The sequence below is a fragment of the Triticum urartu genome, chromosome 2A (genome assembly GCF_056163025.1).
Source record: "Triticum urartu cultivar PI428250 chromosome 2A, HENAU_Tu73, whole genome shotgun sequence".
Lineage (NCBI taxonomy): Eukaryota > Viridiplantae > Streptophyta > Magnoliopsida > Poales > Poaceae > Triticum > Triticum urartu.
Window position 1 is genome coordinate 208,537,311 of NC_141874.1, and position 21,538 is coordinate 208,558,848.

Below are 21,538 nucleotides of genomic sequence, written 5' to 3' on the forward strand. Positions count from 1 at the left end.
GGGAGGCTACTCTTCCGCACTTGGTACTCTTTTGCCACCTGCGCGTCGGGTTCCACACCAGAGTATCCGCGGACCCGAGGCTACTCACATGGAGGACTTCCTGTCGCGTCACTACCAGCTGTCAGGCTACACCTACCTCCACAGTTCCTCCTGGGACTGATGTAGGCTTGCTTGTTAGTGTTGGATGCATTCACCGTGAGCCTGCGTGCCGCCTATGATGTTCTTAGCCTATGTACTGAACTCTATGTACTGAACTCTATGTACTGAACTCTATGCATGATCTCTTTTGTAAGATATGCCAACTACTATGTAGTATCTATCGTGTTCCTTTCATTATGCATGTTTCATCATGAATGATTCTTGTCCTTGCCATTTCTCAATGCTGAACTACCCCTGTTATATATTAGCAGGATGGTTAGACCAGGTGGTCGTGGTGGCCATGCCCCACCACTACCTGAGTACATGGCTGGTACGATCCAACAGTTCGAGCTGAACCGCCACTTAATGGAGAATATGATGGCTCAGTTTCCTCGTCCCAATATGAACCAGCAGCCAGCCCAAGTGTCTCTACAGGATTTCATGCGCCTCAACCCAACTGTGTATCACAGCTCAACTCAGCCTCTGGATGCTGATGACTGGCTTCATGACATCACCTATGAGATGGAGTCTACTGATGTAGCCCCTGCCAGCTATGTCACCTTTGCTTCCTTCTTCCTGAAAGGACCCGCTGCTCAATGGTGGGACAGCCACAGGCGTACTCTGCCGATTGGAACAATCATCACCTGGCCATACTTCCAAGCTGCTTTCTGTGCCTGCTTCATTCCTCAGGGAGTCATGGACCGGAAGAAGCGCGAGTTCCGCAACCTCAACCAAGGCAACAAAATCATGGAAGCTTATCAGCGGGAGTTTCTGGATTTATCCCGCTACGCTGAAGAAGACATTGCAACTGATGCACGCAGACAGGAGAAGTTCCGTGATGGCCTTCAAGCTGACATCAAGCTCACACTTCTAGTGCATGACTTTGCTGATTTCGCCACCTTGGTGAACAAGGCCATCAATGTCGAAACTGGTCTGCAGGAACACTAGAGCTCTCACAGGTGCAACCGTGACACGGGCTCATCTTCGGGCCCGTCCTCGCAGAAGCATAGGATATTGATTCCCAACAGCATGTACCAGCCAACTGCACCTGCTCCAAGACAGTCCTATGTTGCACCGCGTCTGCCTCCCCCACTAACTAGGCAGCCGAGACTTCCAGCTCCACCACCCCAAGCTCCTGTTCCCACTCCCGATAATGGTCTGTGCTACAAGTGTGGCCAACCAGGTCACCTCGCCAGGAATTGCGTTCAGAACCAGAATCAACTGGCCCTTCTTGCAGCTGGCCGTGGAAGCAACCGGCTTCGCAACAACAATGCCAGGTCTTATGGTCGTGTTCATGCCAACCACGTTTATCTGTCTGAAGTTCTAGACCAGCCTGCTACTGTGATGGGTACACTCATAAATTTAGTACCAGCATCTGTTTTATTTGATACAGGTGCATCGCATTCATTCATGTCAGAAGATTTTGCATGCTTGCACGACATTAAATGTGAGGACATGAACACTTCGCTCTTAGTACACACTCCCGTGGGCCAATGTCGGACCTCCATGATTTGCAACGACGTCCCCGTTGAAATCGAAGGACTGGAATTCCTTGTCTCTCCCATCGTACTGAAGTCCTATAGCATTGATCTCATTCTGGGAATGGATTGGTTGAAAGCGCATATGCTTCTATAGTTTGTGCCACTAAGACCGTCCATCTCACTACAAAAAAATACACTTTCGTGATGATACGTGTTTGTCACAGTAGGTCGCGTTTTCTGTCATGCATGTACATCCATGACAAATTTATGACAGAATCAAGATAGTCATACCTGTGCTGTCGTAGAAGTGTTCCATGACATTGCCAAAATTATCATCACGAAAGTGTCCACTTCCATGACGATAAATCGCACGTCACAGAAGTGCTTTCGTCAAGGGTGACCGACACGTGGCATCCACCGTAACGGAACGCCGTTAAGCTATGGGGTCGGATTTTGGATCCGATAACCCGTTAACAGCCATGACCAATGCTGATTTTCCACGTGTAAAATTCTCATTGCTTGATAGATCCATGCGTCAGCTCCGCGTTGGCACAGGTGTCACTCATCCAATGGTCAAGATGGGCCTATGATATGTTGACACATGGACCGGCCCAAAAGTGGCCCACAAAGATTAAATGGGCCGGCCCAACCGAAGGCCCATAAGATTTAGCGGACCATAATGGGCCGGCCCAGCTAAAGGCCCACAAACTTTAGCGGACCATAATGGGCCGACCCAGCTAAAGGCCCACACGATTTTGCAGACCATAACAGGCCGGCCCAGCTAAAGGCCCACAAGATTTTGCGGACCACAATGGGCCGGCCCAGCTAAAGGCTGACTAGATTCTACCGATCATAATGGGCCGGCCCAGCTAAAGGCCCAATGAGGGAGTCCTAGATTACGGGGTCTCCGGACAGCCGGATTATATCCTTCGCCTGGACTGCTGGACTATGAAGATACAAGATTGAAGACTTCGTCTCGTGTCCGATGGGACTCTACTTGGCGTGGAAGGCAAGCTAGGCAATACGGATATGTATATTTCCTCCTTTGTAACCGACCTTGTGTAACCCTAGCCCCCTCCGGTGTTTATATAAACCGGAGGGTTTTAGTCCGTAGGACCACATGCAATCATACCATAGGCTAGCTTATACGGTTTAGCCTCTCTGATCTCATGGTAGATCTACTCTTGTACCACCCATATCATCAATATTAATTAAGCAGGACATAGGGTTTTACCTCCATCAAGAGGGCCCGAACCTGGGTAAAACATCGTGTTCCCTGCCTCCTGTTACCATCCGCCTTAGACGCATAGTTCGGGACCCCCTACCCAAGATCCGCCGGTTTTGACACCGACATTGGTGCTTTCATTGAGAGTTCCTCTGTGCCGTCGCCAGAAGGAAGGATGTCTCGTCTCGTCTTTAAAGACGGTACTACTGTCGGGGGAGCTTTGGCTGTCGGCCAAACTCTCCAGCTAGGCGGTTTCATCATGACCGCCTGTTCGGCACCCGCGCCGACGATGACTTCTCGGGTCATCGAAAACAGCCTCCACGTCAGATCGACACTCGCCGAACAGATGGATCCAATGGAGCTCGCCTCCTTAAACGAGCTCTTGGATCGCATCGCCGCCTTGGGAGTCGCTACGGACTATGACCGGATTGGGCTTAAACCCGATCAAAGGGAGATTAACTCTCCACCGGTCACCCATCATATTGCAGTGGTGGAGGAACAATGCGGCGACCTTTCCTCTATCTTGAAGACCAACTATGTCCGGATTCCTGAGCTCTCCGAGCCGGACGCCCGTTCGCGGGAAGACAGCATCCAATCCCTGAACTTAGAGTCAGGCAGCGGACCAGGATTATCAGGTAGCACCCCGGAACCGGAACTTCCAAAATTGGAAACCCCTCGGCCCCTGGATCCCAGATCGGGTAAGGGTTCGGATTGAATTCCACCCACCCACCCAAACATAAGCGATCTTTCCCACATCAGGCAAGAGCCCCAGGAAACAGTACATCACTATTGGGCCAGATTCCTCCTTGCGATAAACAAGGTTAAGGACTGTCGCGAGGAAGACGCAATCCTATTTTTCTGCAATAATTGCACGAACAAGGGAATCCTTAACGCCATAAATCGCCGTGAGATAACATGCTTCGCTGACTTGGCGTCCATAGTACGAAAGTACTGTGTGATGGAAAGTGCCTGGAAAACCGAAACAAACTTTTGGGATAATCCGGCCCTGAATAAAAACCCAGTCCGAAATAAAGGGTGCATTATCACAATACACCCGGGTTAATTACCAAAAAGCAAAAACCCTCTACAGGGCATGGAACCGTACTGGAGGGATGGCTCAACAGACCCTGCAAAATTCACGGTACAGCAGATACAATACCAACGCACAGCCTTAGAGCATGTTGGATACTCCGGCAGGTGGCCAAAAGTGGTGAGGATCTTCTTATACCAAATACCACAGAGCACCATCCCATGGATAACAATACGGTGTTAATAGTCTTTGAGACCTTCGCGTCAAATAATAGGCGCAAGCGAACACTCCGAAGCATGGCCGAAATCTGCCACATAGCGGCAGTAAATCCATGGAGTGACACGGCTATTACCTTCAATGCCAGTGACGAACCTAAATTCCGAACAGCCCGAGCACCAGCCGCACTGGTCCTCAGTCCTATCGTGGACGGCTTTCGACTCACCGAAGTACTCATGGACGGCGGCAGTGGATTAAACCTCATCTATGAGGAAACTCTTCAAAAGATGGAAATAGACTGGAGCCACATTGAGCAAAGTAGCACAACCTTTAGAGGAATCATACCCAGTCGGGAAGCACACTGTGCTGAGAAAATCACACTAGATGTGGTATTCGGCACGCCGAATAATTACAGGTCCGAAGAAATCACATCCAAGTGGCCCCATTCAGCAGTGGTTATCACGCTCTTTTAGGACGGGAGGCGTTCACAATCTTCCAAGCCGTACCCCATTACGGGTAGATGAAGCTCAAAATGCCCGGGCCCAACGGAATCATCACTCTCGCTAGTGATCCGGACATAGCACTCCACGCCGAAAACAAAACAGCCGCACTGGCCCTCGAGGCATTATCCGAAGCCCTCTCGGCCGAGGAATTAACCACGCTACGCTCTACAGTGGACAGGGACGACATGATACTCGACAAGAGATCCAAGTCCACCTCTTTTAAACCAGCGGATGAAATAGTCAAATTCCAAGTCCACCCAACGGACCCTACAAAAACAGCCTCCACCGGGGCACAGTTAAACCCCGTTGTGGACGCCGCACTACGAGAGTTCCTGCGCGAGAACTGGGACATATTCGCCTGGCATCCCTCAGACATGCCAGGAATCCCACGCAGGCTGGCCGAGCATAGCCTCAATATCCTAAAGGGATTTAAGCCGGTCAAGCAAGCTCTCCGGCGTTTCTCCAAACCTAAGAGATAGGCCATGGGAGAGGAACTAGCCAAGTTATTGGAGGCCGGATTCATCAGAGAAATAAAACACCCGGACTGGCTAGCAAACCTGGTGATGGTACCAAAGAAGGACAAATCATGGCGCCTTTGTGTCGATTTCAAAGACCTCAATAAAGCTTGCCCAAAGGACCCCTTCCCCCTCCCACGCATCGATCAAATCATTGATGCTACTGCAGGACACGAGTCATTGTGTTTCCTCGACGCATACTCCGGTTACACCAAATCAAGATGGCGGAGTTCGACCAAGCCGCAACGGCATTCATCACACCATACGGTCCCTTCTGTTTTAACACAATGCCTTTTGGGCTCAAAAACGCCGGCGCAACATATCAGCGCATGATTCAGACATGTTTGGAGCAACAAATCGGCAAAACAGTAGAGGCATACGTAGACGATGTGGTCGTCAAAACTAAACACGTCGACTCTTTGATAGACGACTTGAGGCTCACATTCGACAACCTCCGAACATACGACATCAAGCTCAATCTGGAAAAATGCGTTTTTGGCATACCAGCCGGAAAGCTCCTGGGTTTCATTGTCTCCAGTAGAGGTATTGAGGCTAATCCGGCCAAAATCCAAGCTTTGTCACAGTTGGCTACCCCAACAGACCTCAAGCAAATCCATAAGTTAAGTGGATGCGTGGCGGCTCTAAGCCGCTTTATCTCCCGCTTAGGAGAAAAGGCTTTACCCCTTTATCGCCTCCTTCGGCGCACCGAACACTTCGAGTGGACGGCCGCGGGCACAGCCGGACTGGAAGAAATAAAGGCCATTTTGGCAACCAACCCAATCCTGGCCGCGCCAAACATCGGCGAACCAATGCTGCTGTACATAGCGGCAACTCATCAAGTTGTCAGCGCAGTGCTCATTGTCGAATGAGAAGCAGACGGACACAAATTCCCTCTTCAAAAGACGGTATACTATGTATCCACTATCCTCACTCCATGCAAATCACGGTACCCACATTATCAACAGATAGCCTATGCGGTATTCATGGCATCCCGGAAGCTGCGACACTACTTTCAAGAGTGTTCGATTACAATAGCCTCGGAAGTGCCACTTAATGATATTATAAACAAACACGACGCTACGGGCCGGATTGCCAAATGGGCCATTGAGCTCCTCCCGTTCGACATAACATACAAACCTCGATGGGCCATCAAGTCGCAAGTATTGGCCGACTTCGTCGCCGAATGGACGGAGGCCGAACTCCCTAAAGAGTACGGCGCATACTCCAATTGGATCATGCACTTTGACGGTTCTAAAATGCTGGCTGGTCTAGGGGCTGGCGTCGTCCTGACGTCCCGACCGGAGATACCGTTCAGTACGTACTGCAAATAGTGTATACATTCTCCAACAATGCAGCTGAATACGAAGCTCTGTTGCATGGTCTTCGGATGGCAGTCTCCATGGGCATTCAACGCTTGGAGGTGCGTGGGGATTCAAACCTCACAATATCCCAAATAAATGGAGATTTTGACGCCAAGGATCCGAAAATGGCGGCCTATCGAAACGCCATCCTTAAAATGTCAGCTCGGTTCGAGGGGCTCGAATTTCACCATGTGGCTCGGGAAAACAATCAGGCGGCGGATATCCTCGCCCGCATCGGCGCAAAACGCGATGCAGTCCCCCTCCAAACATATTTTTGGAAAGGCTGTTTAAACCATCCGTAGTATGGGAAGGGGACACCGGTAAAAACAGTCCGGACCCGGCCAAAATACCCGATACCGAACTCTCTGACACAATCAGAGGCCCCGCCACCGAAATAACACCTTCAGCCCACGAAATAATGGCCATTATTGCCCCATGGACTGAACCATTCTTGTCCTACCTAACTAGACAGGAACTTCCGGAGGACCAAAATGAGGCACACTGCATAGTGCGGCGGTCCAAGGCCTACAGGGTCCATGAGGGAGAATTGTACAAAAAAAGTACTACCGGAGTCCTTCAAAGGTGCATCTCCGAAGTGGAAGGGCGGAATCTTTTGGCAGAAATTCACACCAGACTCAGCGATCATCACGCCGCAGCCCGAGCTCTTGTAAGCAAGGTCTTCCGTACAGGATTCTATTGGCCAACGGCCCGGGCAGATGCACATGACTTGGTCCAACGTTGCGCCGTTTGCCAGCTCTTTGCAAATCAAAGCCACATGCCGCCCACCGCCCTCCAAACAATCCCCATTACATGGACCTTTGCGGTCTAGGGGCTTGACATGGTTGGACCCCTTAAAGGGGGAACCCACAAGAAAAAATACTTATTGGTCATGGTGGATAAATTCACCAAATGGATATAGGCCAAACCTGTTAAAACAGTCGAATCCGGACCGGTGATAGACTTCATATCCAGGGTTGTACACCATTATGGCGTCCCCCACAGCATCATCACTGATAATGGCACAAACTTCACGACCGACGAGGTAAAACTCTGGTGCAGCAAAATGGGCATCAAGATCGATTATGCTTCAGTCTATCACCCACAAACCAACGGTCAAGTAGAGCGAGCAAACGGTCTTATAATGAGCGGCATTAAACCCAGATTAGTGCGCTCCTTAACGGAGTCTAACACGCACTGGGTAGAGGAGCTCGACTCCATACTCTAGGGGCTGCGGACCACGCCGAATCGTAGTACCGGATATACACCCTTCTTTATGGTGTACGACGCAGAGGCAGTCTTGCCCTGTGACATAATTCATGACTCACCTCGAGTGCGCATGTACGAAGAAAGAGAAGCCGAGCTCGATCGGCAAGACAGTCTGGACACCCTGGAAGAGGAGCGCGACGTAGCCAAAGCCCGTTCCGCATTTTATCAGCAACAGGCTCGCAGATACCAAAGCAGAGAAGTATGGGCCAAAACTTATAACATTGGCGAACTAGTTCTACTCCTGCCGGATACGAAAAAGAACAAGCTCGAGCCCAAATGGGAAGGTCCTTTCATTATTGACCAAGTTCTGACCGGTGGAGCGTACCGACTGCGGGATGCATCGACTAGTCGACTCGAGTCGAACCCATGGAACACGGCCAGGCTCCGAAGATTCTACGCCTAGCACCGGACTCTATGTTAGTCCCATCCCTTTGTCCATTTTCTGCATATACATCATCTGTCTTGTTTCTCTTTCTTTCCTTCTTTTATTATTTCTCTAGGCCTTCAAGGGTCACCTTGTGCCTCGCTTGTACATTACAGATGCGCTAGCCGCACTCTTCATACCCGGGGGCTTCTTTCACAGAAGCTTAAATTACTTATCTGGGCCTCATGCCCAACACATGTGTTATACTTCCGCATGTACCTTTTTTCACCATTATATGCATCGATATGACTTAAGTTTTGGCCAAGCTGGGTTGCCTCGCTCTTGTATTTATGCCCTACGTTCCCGTTAATTCGGCTAGGGCATAAGGGGAGCACCTCTGCGATTGTTACTGCCGGGTCAGCTGGATGTGTACCTCAAACCGGGTGTAGCCGAAAGCTAGCGTTCTTAAGGGAATATTTGGTCAGTGAACAAAAGATGATTTTTATTTATTGTCCATATCTTCCCCCAGATGTTTTTTCTGCGTTTCCTATCCCAGTCCGAACATGCACTTTAGGGCATGCTTACCCAGGGAAAGGAACCCTTAACGGAACTATTCTCCCTGGAAGATGTTTCTTACTACCCATGTAATATAACATAACTAGTTGGGCACTTGTCTGATAAAGAACTAATGACCCCTACACCTGGTCTCCACGCATACCCCGGTTTTATATAATTGAGCGGGTATTCGGATTCACTCCCGACAATTGGGCCCGGAGGTTGAAGCGAAAAGGTCCGCAACGACAAATGATCTACAATCCGGCTAGAAGGCATTATACATGTCACTTTAATTACATAGTCATGCAGACTGACTAAACTCCTCCTCTATACCATCCAACAGGCGGTCTAGCTTACAATCCTGTTGGGAATACTTTGCGGCTAATTCTACTTGCCCATAAACTAAGCTAACGGGGATCTCTTTTCCGTCAGGCCCCACAGGTCCGACCTCGGCCATGTGATTTGGGTCTGCCTTGGTATACCGCGTCTTCACCTTGGCCCAGGCTTCTCTGGCACCATGTCGGCAGGCTGATATCTTCCAAAATCGGAAGCGCCGCCGTGCTCCCTTCAGCTTCTCCGCAAGCTCTGCAACGCCTTCTTGCAGGGAGACGGACGACCACAAGGCCTGGGCAACACCCTGCATCACCTGACGAACTTGTTCGTGCAGATGTGACAGCTTGGACAAAAGATCACCCGCAGACCCGGGCATTTCCTCCGCGGGACGACCCGTCAGCATACCTACAGACATAACGCTGTTAGTCGACTTCTTCGCCGAACTCCTTTAACAGGATTCGTTCAAGCACTTACTGAAAATGTCGCGCCAAAGCTGCTTATTCTCCTTCTCGGAGTCTGCAAGCTGGCCCCGAACGTATTTTAGTTCAACGCTCAGCTTAACATTGGCATCTTGGAGATTATTTTTCTCCCGCCTAATCTTAGTCAGCACGCGTTTGCCAGCTTCTAGCTGTCGTATAACATGCTGGTCCTCCGGATTCTCCCCGGATTCATCTGCAACATCTGTTGTTAGAACTGCAGCTATGTCGCACACTATATGGTAACCATCACTCTTTAAAATAAATGTTACAAGTGGGAGGCTTTTTCTGTTCCTATAATGCGGCAAGAGCGGCTCGCAGTTGGACCTTGCATTCCTCCAGCTCCTGGGACAGCCTAGTATTCTTCTCTGTAAGGACCTGCACATTAAAGATGATCCTTAAATCAGTTCTGCTAACTGTTTCAAGTCTCAGGGGCTACTGATACATATAAATCGCTAGATTTACTCACCCGTACATCCTTTACATACTGATCCGTGGCTGTGGCTAGACCATCTTGAGCAGCACGGAGGTACGCCTCTCCAGAATTAAAGGCATCGAACGCCTCTGGTGAGAAACAAGCATCGCGGAGTACGGCCCGATGGCGCCTATGATTCATGGCGCTTTCCACTTCTGAGTTTGTAGCGGATAATCTATCCGCATCCTCTGTAGGGGGATTATCCGGCGCCTGCCCCATATCGGCTTCCGCCTCCATGTCCGGTCCTGGCGCCCGACTGGTGGAAGCTTGATTGGCAGCACCGCCGGACATATTCTGGTGAGCGTTTTTTCTGTTAAAGAAACGCGGGCATCATTACATTTTGAGAAAGACGACAACCACGGAGCGGGGTTTTTCCTATACCTTTGCGCCGGCGTCTCCATCCTGACCGCCTTCCTTTTTGGCCTACCCGGCCGCGGTGCCTCTTGTTGGCGAGTTGCTGCGGGTTCGGCTGGGCGTCCCGAATGCCTTCCCTGTAAAAGATGCCATGTGTATATGGTGGGTGAAGTGCCTAAAAGGGGATCCTAGTTTTGGAGTTGGGACTTTTTGATTTTTCTTACCTGCGATGCAGGGAGCAGTCTGGGATAGTCGGCCATAATGGCCACCAGGGCATCGTCGCAGCTTAACTGATAGAACTGCCGGTCTATCAGTTCCACGGAGATAACCGGATCTTCTTCAAGTCCGGAGTCGAGGGCCCGGTCAGGGTCCTCTGGTTGTGGAGAAGGGCTGCTGACCTCCTTTATGGATTTTTGCAGTTCCTGCTGCAAAGTGGCAAGGTGAATACTTACGACTAAGAATGCAGGAAAAATGGGAGCAGGGAGATATAACTTACCCAGCTTGGAGGATTGTACATGGAGAATCCATCTCGTGGCTTGATGTGGGTGAACTCCTCTTCCTCACCCTTGAATAGTTCAGACAGAATCTTCACTAGAGCGGCAGCATTGTCTGGACCCTTACGCCCGCAGCGGGTGGCGTCATCCGCCCCGTTATAACACCACAAGGGGTGCCCACGATATTGAAGTGGCTGCACTCCCCCCATTATGCAAATCGACATAACTTCAATTATTGTCAATCCTGATCGATCCAGTGCTTTGATCCGGTTCATCAGATAGAGGACTTCTCCATTGTCTTCTGCTTGGGGGCTCCATGGGTGCCAACTTCGGTGCTTCTTCAGAGGAGCATTGTTGAACTCAGGAAGACCCCGCCGAACAGGGTCCGGAAGGGGGACGTCCTTCATATAAAACCATTTTGCAGGCCAGTCTTCGGACGACTTCTTCGGGGTACCGGACAGGTATCCGGTATTGGCGATGCGCCATATTTCGCCTCCGCCCACTTGATAAAGTGATTCCCTCTGTGTGCGAGGGAAAGGCAGAATAGCCTTTTCCATAGCTCGAAGTGAGCCTCACAGCCCAGGAACAACTCGCTGAGAGCAACATAGCCGGCGATATGTACAATGGAGGTAGGGGTGAGATTGTGTAATTGGAGGCCGTAGAACTCCAGGAGCCCGCGGAGGAACGGATGAATTGGAAATCCGAGTCCCCTTAGTAAATAACGAACAAGGCAGACCCGTTCCCCCATGGAGGGACAAGGAAGGCTCTCCGCTTGCGCCCCGCCATTGTAGGTGGCGAGCCCGGCTCGAACGGGCACCATATACGTTGGAGGAAGAAATCCCTTAGTCTGCAGCTCGACTAATCGACTGTGCGGTACTGAACACCTCTCCCAATCACCGGGCTTAGGGCTACGGGGGCGGGAGGAGGAGCTGCGGAGGTCGACCATGCTGGAATGGATCTTTCCGAAACACGCTCTGATGAATTCTCGCTGGGGGAGGATGATATGGATCAGATCTAAGAATCCCCATCCCTTTAATAGACAATTTATTTATCTGGCTAGGGGGGCGAATGTAAAAACACCCTGGCGCCTCGTATTCATTCGACGCGTGGGAGATAGCCCTTATTGGGCACAGAAGCCAAGAGGTTCAACATTTATGGAGCCGTACACTGCTTACGAACACTTGAAAGTTGGAGAAGAACCCGCCTTGCAATGCCGAAGACAACACTGCGCGCCGGACTCATCGTCATTGAAGCCTGGTTCGGGTGCTACTGAGGGAGTCCTGGATTAGGGGGTCTCTGGACAGCCGGATTATATCCTTCGGCCGGACTGCTGGACTATGAAGATACAAGATTGAAGACTTCGTCTCGTGTCCGGATGGGACTCTACTTGGCGTGGAAGGGAAGCTAGGCAATACGGATATATATATTTCCTCCTTTGTAACCGAACTTGTGTAACCCTAGCCCCCTCCGGTGTCTATATAAACCAGAGGGTTTTAGTCCGTAGGACCACAGACAATCATACGATAGGCTAGCTTCTAGGGTTTAGCCTCTCTGATCTCGTGGTAGATCTACTCTTGTACTACCCATATCATGAATATTAATCAAGCAGGACGTAGGGTTTTACCTCCATCAAGAGGGCCCAAACCTGGGTAAAACATGTTCCTTGCCTCCTGTTACCATCCGCCTTAGACGCACAGTTCGGGACCCCCTACCCGAGATCCGCCGGTTTTGACACCGACACCCAACATTCTCTGTCAAATTGGCCCGTCAACGGCCTGTCCTAAACTTGTCATCAACGCGGCCCATGGTCACTTCTGGCCCGTTAACAGTCCGCTAAGTAATTGGGCCAAATTACAGCCTGGTGTATTTCCGGCCTGTTAAAGGTCCAGCTTCATTTGGGCCCATTTACAGGCCATCAAAACTTTCGGCCCATAAATGACCGTGAAGGACTTGGGTCATATTCGGCCATGTCTGACATTCGGCCTGTTAGAGGCCCACTATAGCATTGGGCCACTTTCAGCCTGTTGTCATTTTCGGCCTGTTAACGCCAGACGTAAACCATGGGCCATATGTGGCCCAACGTCATATCGGGCCCATTAACGGCCCATATAAAAATGACGATAATCTAGCCCGACCGAAGTTCCGGCCTGTTAAAGGCCCGTGTATTAGGTCGGCGCATTTACGGCCCGTCCGAATTTTGGCCTATTAAAGTCCAGTGGGTTATTTGGCACAATCAGGGCCCAATCTCACTTTCGGTCTATTAAAGGCCCATGTATTTTATGGGCTCGAGATATTTACACATATAAATGGCCTATTTTTACTGAGGGCCCAAATTATGTTTAGGCCTGTTAAAGGCCCACTATGGGCACAGGCCTACCAGAAAAATATGAAAGCTTATGCTGATTTTGGCCTAGATATTTTTTGTGGGCTACATGCCAATTTCGGCCCGTAATCGTTTTTAGCCCAATTGGAATGGGCCCGACGAATGTTGGCATGTTGGGCTCCTACGAAGGTTTCGGCCGAATACATTACTAAGATAAACATACACTATACAAACGTAATTACTGCAGCCTGAGGCAGCATCATAAATGTTGTATCACAACAAAATAAATTCCAACCATACAACAAAAGGCCTGTTGGCATATAGTTTACAGTCCTTCCAGATAAAAGCACCATAAGATGTATAGAAGCACAGATCATTTGACCCGAGTGCTAATGTTTCAGGCTGTAGAATCTGATGGAGCAGCATGATCTCCACCTTTTTTCTGCCATTGCTCTTGAACAATGAAGCGAATGTCTGATAGTCTGGTTTCAAAACCATTCATATCTTGACGACATTTCTTAACCACTATTCTTGTTTCCGAAACAACGTCCATTAGGGATTGGACTTGTGTCTGGAGCACAGATATATCACTCCATTTAGCAGGAAGATTTTGTTCAATAGGCGATTTGGACGAGGTTACCTTGACAACCAACCCAAAATTACGCGGGAAGGTGCTTTTTGCACTGTTAGTGGAGAGATACTGACACACTGCAGCAAGAGGTGACATTGTGCCTGTAGTAGCCTCGTCACCTTCAGGTGGTTGTGGCTGTTGAATCATTTGTTCCATAGCTTCCTGAAAGTTTGAAATTGTAGATTAGTGTACCAGATAAGTTACTAATGAGAAAAACACAAACAAAGTAGGTTAAACGTTTATACATAACTTATTTTGGTGAACTACTGTAATACATTAGCATGTATTGTAGTGCCAACTACATAATAAAATCACTTTCGGAACATATGTCCATGTAGCGTGCCTACTGTATTGTCTATTTCCTCACATTCGTTGACATCTAAGGATAAAGAGACATGGTTTAAAGTAGGATGAACATAGTATGGCATCATTCATATCATGGGCAAACAGATATAAAACAAACAGGCTATTTTATCATTGTGTGCGCACGTGAACATAACAACTAGATTACAGATCAAGACCAAAAGAATATCCTTCATCTCTTTTAAACCATGTAAGGTGAAATGATACGTTAAGACAACTGTGAATAAAAGTGAACAGAGTAGCTGACATTGGCTGCAAACCAAGTAGTTAAATGAACACATCACAATACCAATCAGTTCAAGGCAGGAGGAGTAAGGACTTACAACAACGGCTTGAACTGGTGTGCTCATGCCCTTCATCTTGCTGGTGTGGCAATCCTTGAAGATTTACACTGCATTTGGTTCAGGTTCTTTTTGGTCCGCACGGGATTTCCTCTGTATTTGGAACATGTCAATATAGATACGATAATATGGCACAAAAAGAAGAAGGAAGTAGCAGCTATTTACAAGAGCCTCGCAGTGTGCAATATAGCTACGAGATCCTGTGGTCTGTTGGAATTTCACTTTAGAATGGTTGGTTTTGTTCTTCAAACAGTTAGCCTAGAAGAAGATACACTTGTAAGGCACATACATAAATACAAGTTCAATATGTGGTCTGATCAAATACATATAGCCTACCTGATACTTTGGATCAGACTAGTGTTTAATGAGGGCTGTCTAGTCTTCATCTGTAATATATTCCACTGGAGATGTTTGGGCGATTTCATTGTTAGCCTTGCCTTCAAAGTGAGATTTTCTAAGGTGGTACCGATACTATCGCAGAGCAGACTGAAAAACATGAGTGCATGCTTGTCTAGTTGCATCATCTTTCGGATCCAACTTGAACCTCATTTGTTGAAAAAAGAATGTGAGTTTTATTAGGAGGAAGCTAGAAAGTATGGGACAGAGCAAGACAATATTACTAATTGTGATGAATAACATTACTTACGGATAAATGGTCAAGGAAGGTGTTAAACTGGGTATTGTCTTTCTCATTCCTGTACTGGATCCACATTGGGAGGATACGTGCATGACACCTAACGGCAACGGCTGCCTCTGATACTAACTTGGCTGACTCTGTAGCATCACGTGGCCTTTTTAAACCTGCCTCAAAATGGATCTCCATTCTTCCTCCTTTAGATTTTGTTAATCTGTCAAGCATTATCCCCGATGTCTGTTTCCGCTTGCGCCGTGGTGCTAGTTCAACAACGAATATGGTAAGTGTTAGTGTACATCAAACTATGAGAGTACATATAAAGGAGCATGCAACTGCAACTTGACTCGGTCAGGTACCGTCTTGGTGTTGATGCTCATGAGGTTCATCTGATCTTGCCAAGTCCTGTTGTGTCAGCAGTGCTTCAGAAGTAGTGTTAGGTGTGAAGGCGGCTTGGGAACTGGCCAGTTCTGGAGCAAACGAACGAGTAAATGGTTGAGATGCTGGTACAATTGAAGCGGATGCTGCAGCTGGTGGAGCAGGTGATACTGTGTTTGTAGATTTAGCCGATGGACTTGGACCTTCTACTGCACTATAAGTACCAGCAGAATCTCGACGGCAGAACCTTTTCCGTTTCACCCGACGAGTAACAGCACTCCCTACTATATTATTTTCCTTGCTCTTCTTTGACTTTGCCATGTCAAGCTGTACCCACAACACATAACAATAAAATCACTCTTCAGAACTCATTGATGCATGATACAGACAAGCAATACTTTGATGTAAGACAACCGTATGAGGATGGAATATGTAAGAAAAATAGGACGACATGACATATTCACAGCTACGATGTGCAAACTAAGCAGAAGGATTTTCAAGAAAATATAAGTAATGCAAGCTAGACACCATATGAAAGATGCAACCAATATTACTCTGCCAAGTTAAAAGTGTCTTGTCATAAGTGGCAATTCAAAAAATTAGAAGCAGCACAACGTAGAAATCAATGCAAGATGCAACCACTATCAAACTGCCATGTTAAAAGCGTACAATCATGAGTGACTGATGCAGGATACACAACAACAGTACTTTGATGTAAGAACATGGTATGATAGATAGATGCAGTGTATTCTAGACACAGAAAGCCATGTCATATGCACATGTATAACGTATAAACTCAGCAGGTGCAATTTAATCAAAATAGAAGAAATACAGGCTAAACAACATATGCAACATGAAACCAATTATCACACTGTCAACTTAGAGCAAGCACCTGCGATGGTGGAGTACGGGAGATGAACTCATCATGTAGACTTGGGACTTCAACTTCATTAGCAGCAGCAGTGGCAAATCTAGAGAGTCTCTGCTTGCGTCGGTGCGGAGGACCACCAACATCCCCTAACTTACTCTTTTCCTTCCTATTTTCTGATATTGCCTTATGAAGTCAAAAGCACAAGAAGATGAATAAAATTAGCTCTGCATAACTGGTTGATGCATGATACAGATGAACACTACTTTGATGTAAGGCAAGCGCAGGATAGGAGGATGGAATATATACAAAAAAAAGACAACGTTTCATATTCACAGGTACGATAGGAGGATGGAATATGTATGAAAAAACATTAAGCGGAAGGCATTTCAACAAAATTAGAAGAAATGAAAGCTAGGCACCATATGGACATGCAACCAATATCACTCTATCAGGTAAAAAGTGTCTCGTCGTAAGAGCCATTTCAAGAAATTAGAAGTAGTACAAGCTAGAAGACAATGCAAGATGCAACCTACATCACAGTCCCAAGTTTAATGTGTCTTATGGGTAAGTGATCGTTGCAGGTATAAGTTGTAAGCTATGCAGATGCAATTCAACATAATCAGAAGCAATACAAACTAGACATCATACGGAAAACGCAACCACGTATAACAGTTCCAAGTAAGAGCAAGCAACTGTGATGGTGGAGTAGGGGAGATGTGCTCATCATGTACACGTATGTTCTAGAAATAGGAAAACGTGTCATATTCACAGGCATTATGTGTAAAGTAAGCAGATGCAATTCAAGTTAGAAGCAATACAAGCTAGACATCATACGCAACATGCAACCACATACAATAGTGTCAAGTTAGAGCAAGCACCTGTGATGGTGGAGTAGGGGAGATGTGCTCATCATCTACACAACTACGTTGACTATCCAGCCTTGTGTTGTCTTGCGAATCTTGTTGGGAGGATGGCGGAGTAGAATCTGTAGAGACCCCCTGTTTGAGGTGCTCCGAAGGACCACCATCATCCACTACCGGACTAATTTCCTTCGGCTATAATGATTTTGCATTGTGAAGTCAAACCGATAAGAAAAAGGAATAAAATTTGCTCTTTAGAACTCATTCATGCATGATACTGACGAACACTACTCGGATGAAAGGCAAACACATGATGCGAGGATGGAATATGTATGAAAAACAGGATGGTGTGACATATTCACACCTATGATGTGGTAACTAAGCAGAAGGCATTTCAACAAATTAGAAGCACTGCAAGCTAGACACCATATGAAAGATGCAACCAATATCACTCTGCCAAGTTCAAACTGTATGGCGTTTCAACAAATTAGAAGAAGTACATGCTAGAAATCATTTGCAAGACACAATCAATATCACAATGGCGACTTAAAGGTGCCTTATCATAAGTGACTGATGCGGGATATGCAAGAATAGTAGTCTGATGTAGAAACAAGAACACATGTCATATTCACAGGCATTATGTGTAAAGTAAGCAGATGCAATTCAACAAAGTTAGAAGCAATACAAGCTAGACATCATACGCAACATGCAACCACATATAATAGTGCCAAGTTAGAGCAAGCACCTGTGATGGTGGAGTAGGGGAGATGTGCTCATCATCTACACAGCTTCGTTGACTGTCTAGCCTTGCGTTGTCTTGCGAATCTTGTTGGGAGGATGGCAGAGTAGAATCTGTAGAGAACCTCCGTTTCTGTTGCTCAGAAGGACCACCATCATCCAATGCCTTGCCAATTTCCTTCAGCTTTATTGATTTTGCATTGTGAGGTCATACCGGCAAGAAAAAGGAATATCATTCGCTCTTCAGAACTCATTCATGCATGATACTGATGAACACTACTCTGATGAAAGGCAAAGTCATGATACGAGGATGGAATATGTACGAAAAAATGGACGGCTTGACATATTCACACCTATGATGTGGTAACTAAGCAGAAGGCACTTCAATAAATAGGAACACTGCAAGACACCATATGGAAGGTGCAATCAATATCACTCTGCCAAGTTAAAACTGTCTCGTCATAGGTGGCGTTCATCAAACTAGAAGCAATACATGCTAGAAATCATATTCAAGACGCAAACCAATATCACACTGCCAACTTAAAGGTGTCCCATCATAAGTGACTGATGCAGGATACACAAGAAGAGTAGTTTCATGTAAGAACATGGTGTGATAGACAGATATAGTATGTACCAAAAATAGGAAAGCGTGTCATATTCACATGTATCATGTGTAAGCTAAGCAGATGCAGTTTACACTAATTAGGAGCAATACGAGCTAGACACCATATGCAACATGCAACCAGATATCACACTGCCAAGTTAGAGCAAGCACCTTGGATGGTGGAGTAGGGGAGCGGAGACTTGGACCTTGTAATGCACTATCAGTACAAGGAGAATCGATACAGATGCTCCGTTTACGTTGCTGCAGAGGACCACCATCATCGCCTTCCTTACTCTTTTCCTTCCTCTTTCTTGATTTTGCCTTGTCAAGTCAAACCCACAAGAAAAAAGAATAAAATTTTCTCTTCAGAACTCATTGATGCATGATACTGACGAACACTACTTTCATGTAAGGAAGCCGCATGATAGGAGGATGGAATATATATGAAAAATAGGACGGCGTGACATATTGACATGTATGATGTATAAAGTGTAAACTAAGCACAAGGTGCTTGAACTTGTTAGAATCGATGCAAGCTAGAAACCATATGAAAGATGAAACCAATATCACTCTGCCAAATTAAAAGGGTGCCCTAACAAATGTATTTGACCAAATTAGAAGCAATACATGGCAACAGGCTAGAAATAATACGCAATATGTAACGAATAAAGGTGACTCATCGTAAGTGATTGATGTAGGATACAGAAGAGAGGTAGTTTCATGTAAGAACAAGGTTAACACATAGATGTAGTGTGTACCAAAAATAGAAAGGCATGTCATATTCACAGGTATAGTGTGTAAACTAAGCAGATGCAATTTACCCTAATTAGAAGCATTACAAGCTAGACACCGTATGCAACATGCAACCACATATCACACTGCGAAGTTAGAGCAAGCACCTATGATGGTGGTGTAGGGGAAGTGCGGTCTTCAGGTACAGAGCTACGTTCAATATCTTCATTTAGGCTTGCTGTTTCTTGAGAATCATGTGGAGAGGATGAAAATGCATTCTTTATAAGAGTATTGCGTCTCATATTAACCCACGCGCGTGACTGTCTCATCATAAGCGATAGACGCAGGATACACAAGAACAGTAGTTTGATGTAAGAACATGGTGTGATAGGCAGATGTAGTATGTACCAAAAACAGGAAGGCGTGTCATATTCACATGTATAATGTGTAAGCTAAGGATATGCAATTTAACAAATTAGGAGCATTGCTGAGGGATACACAAGAAAAGTGCCTTATCATAAGATATAGTATGTACCAAAAACAGGAAAGCGTGTCATATTCACATGTATCATGTGTAAGCTAAGCAGATGCAGTTTACACTAATTAGGAGCAATACGAGCTAGACACCATATGCAACATGCAACCAGATATCACACTGCCAAGTTAGAGCAAGCACCTTGGATGGTGGAGTAGGGGAGCGGATACTTGGACCTTGTAATGCACTATCAGTACAAGGAGAATCGGTACAGATGCTCTGTTTACGTTGCTGTAGAGGACCACCATCATCGCCTTCCTTACTATTTTCCTTCCTCTTTCTTGATTTTGCCTTGTCAAGTCAAACCCACAAGAAAAAGGAATAAAATTTGCTCTTCAGAACTCATTGATGCATGATACTGACGAACACTACTTTCATGTAAGACGAACACTACATATCACATTGCCAAGTAAGAGCAAGCACCTACGATGGTGGTGTGGGGGAATTGCGGTGATCAACTAGAGAGCTACGTTGACTATCTTCATTTAGCCTTGCTGTTTCTTGAGAATCATGTGGGGAGGATGACACTGCACTCTTTAAACGAGTATGGCGTCTCACAGAAACCCACCCGGGTGACTGTCTCATCATAAGTGATTGGCGAGGGATACACAAGAGCATTAGTTTGATGTACGAACATGGTTAATAGACATATGTAGTATGTATCAAAAACAGGAAGGCATGTCATTATCAAAGGTATAATGTGTAAAGTAAGCAGATGCAATTTAACCAAATTGGAAGCAATACAAGCTAGACACCATATGCAACATACAACCACATTTGACAGCGCGAAGTTAAAGCAAGCACCTGGGATGGTTGTGTGTGGCAATTGAGATCATCAACTACAGAGCTAAGTTTACTGTCTCCAACTACTGACACTGCACCCGTTAGAGTGCTGGAACGCTTAGTGCTTATCTTCGAATTACACTGGAGCAACTTCTGTCTTTTCTTTTCTGCATTCATCAACACTGCGTCAGAGTCTGAAATACCATGCATAAAAAAACAATAGTGTGAGTATGGGTGAAGTGTGTGCACAATTAGTACAGTGTAAAGGTAGTAGATAGCAGGTCGGTGAGAAATAAATGACGGGAGACATATGATAGCTCTACAACATGCATGGCACACTAAATTACTACAGGAATCTATGAAAATAACAGTCGACTGAAAGCAAATAGGTCAGTCCATTTTTTCTGCACCGTCCGATGTACAAAGAACGGGCAGATCGCCTTCATCTACCTCCAGCGAGTCAGTGTTGACGATCTTCCTCGAAATGCCAGCGACCACCGACCTAGTATTCCTCCCCTGCCTGCGCCCTCCCCTTGACCTCACCGCCCCCCCGGCCATCCATTCAAGCCCCGCCGACCTCCAGATCGGGCGTAAGCAGCTCCTGCACCCCACACCCCTATGATAGACACCGATGCGCCGCTTCCCCGGAGAACAGGCGGACTAGGTGCTCCGCGCGCCTAAGCGGGTGCTGCTTCTTTTAATTGCAGTTCGACTGACCCTGAATTGAAATCCAGGCGGGCTACTGACCTCTAGCAAAGGTGAAATAGTAAAAGGGAGGAAACCTTGTGCATTTAGTATCACGAAGAAGATGTAGTAAGAAGCGCTCAACTAGTTTATTTTGTGGGATGAATACGGTGTGTGCGGAGACGTAAGATTTGCATGAATAAGGGAAGAGGAGTACCTCTTTCTGCTGGCAGTGCTGTGTCCTCCTTCTATTTTTCCGACAATCTTCTTGTTGTTCG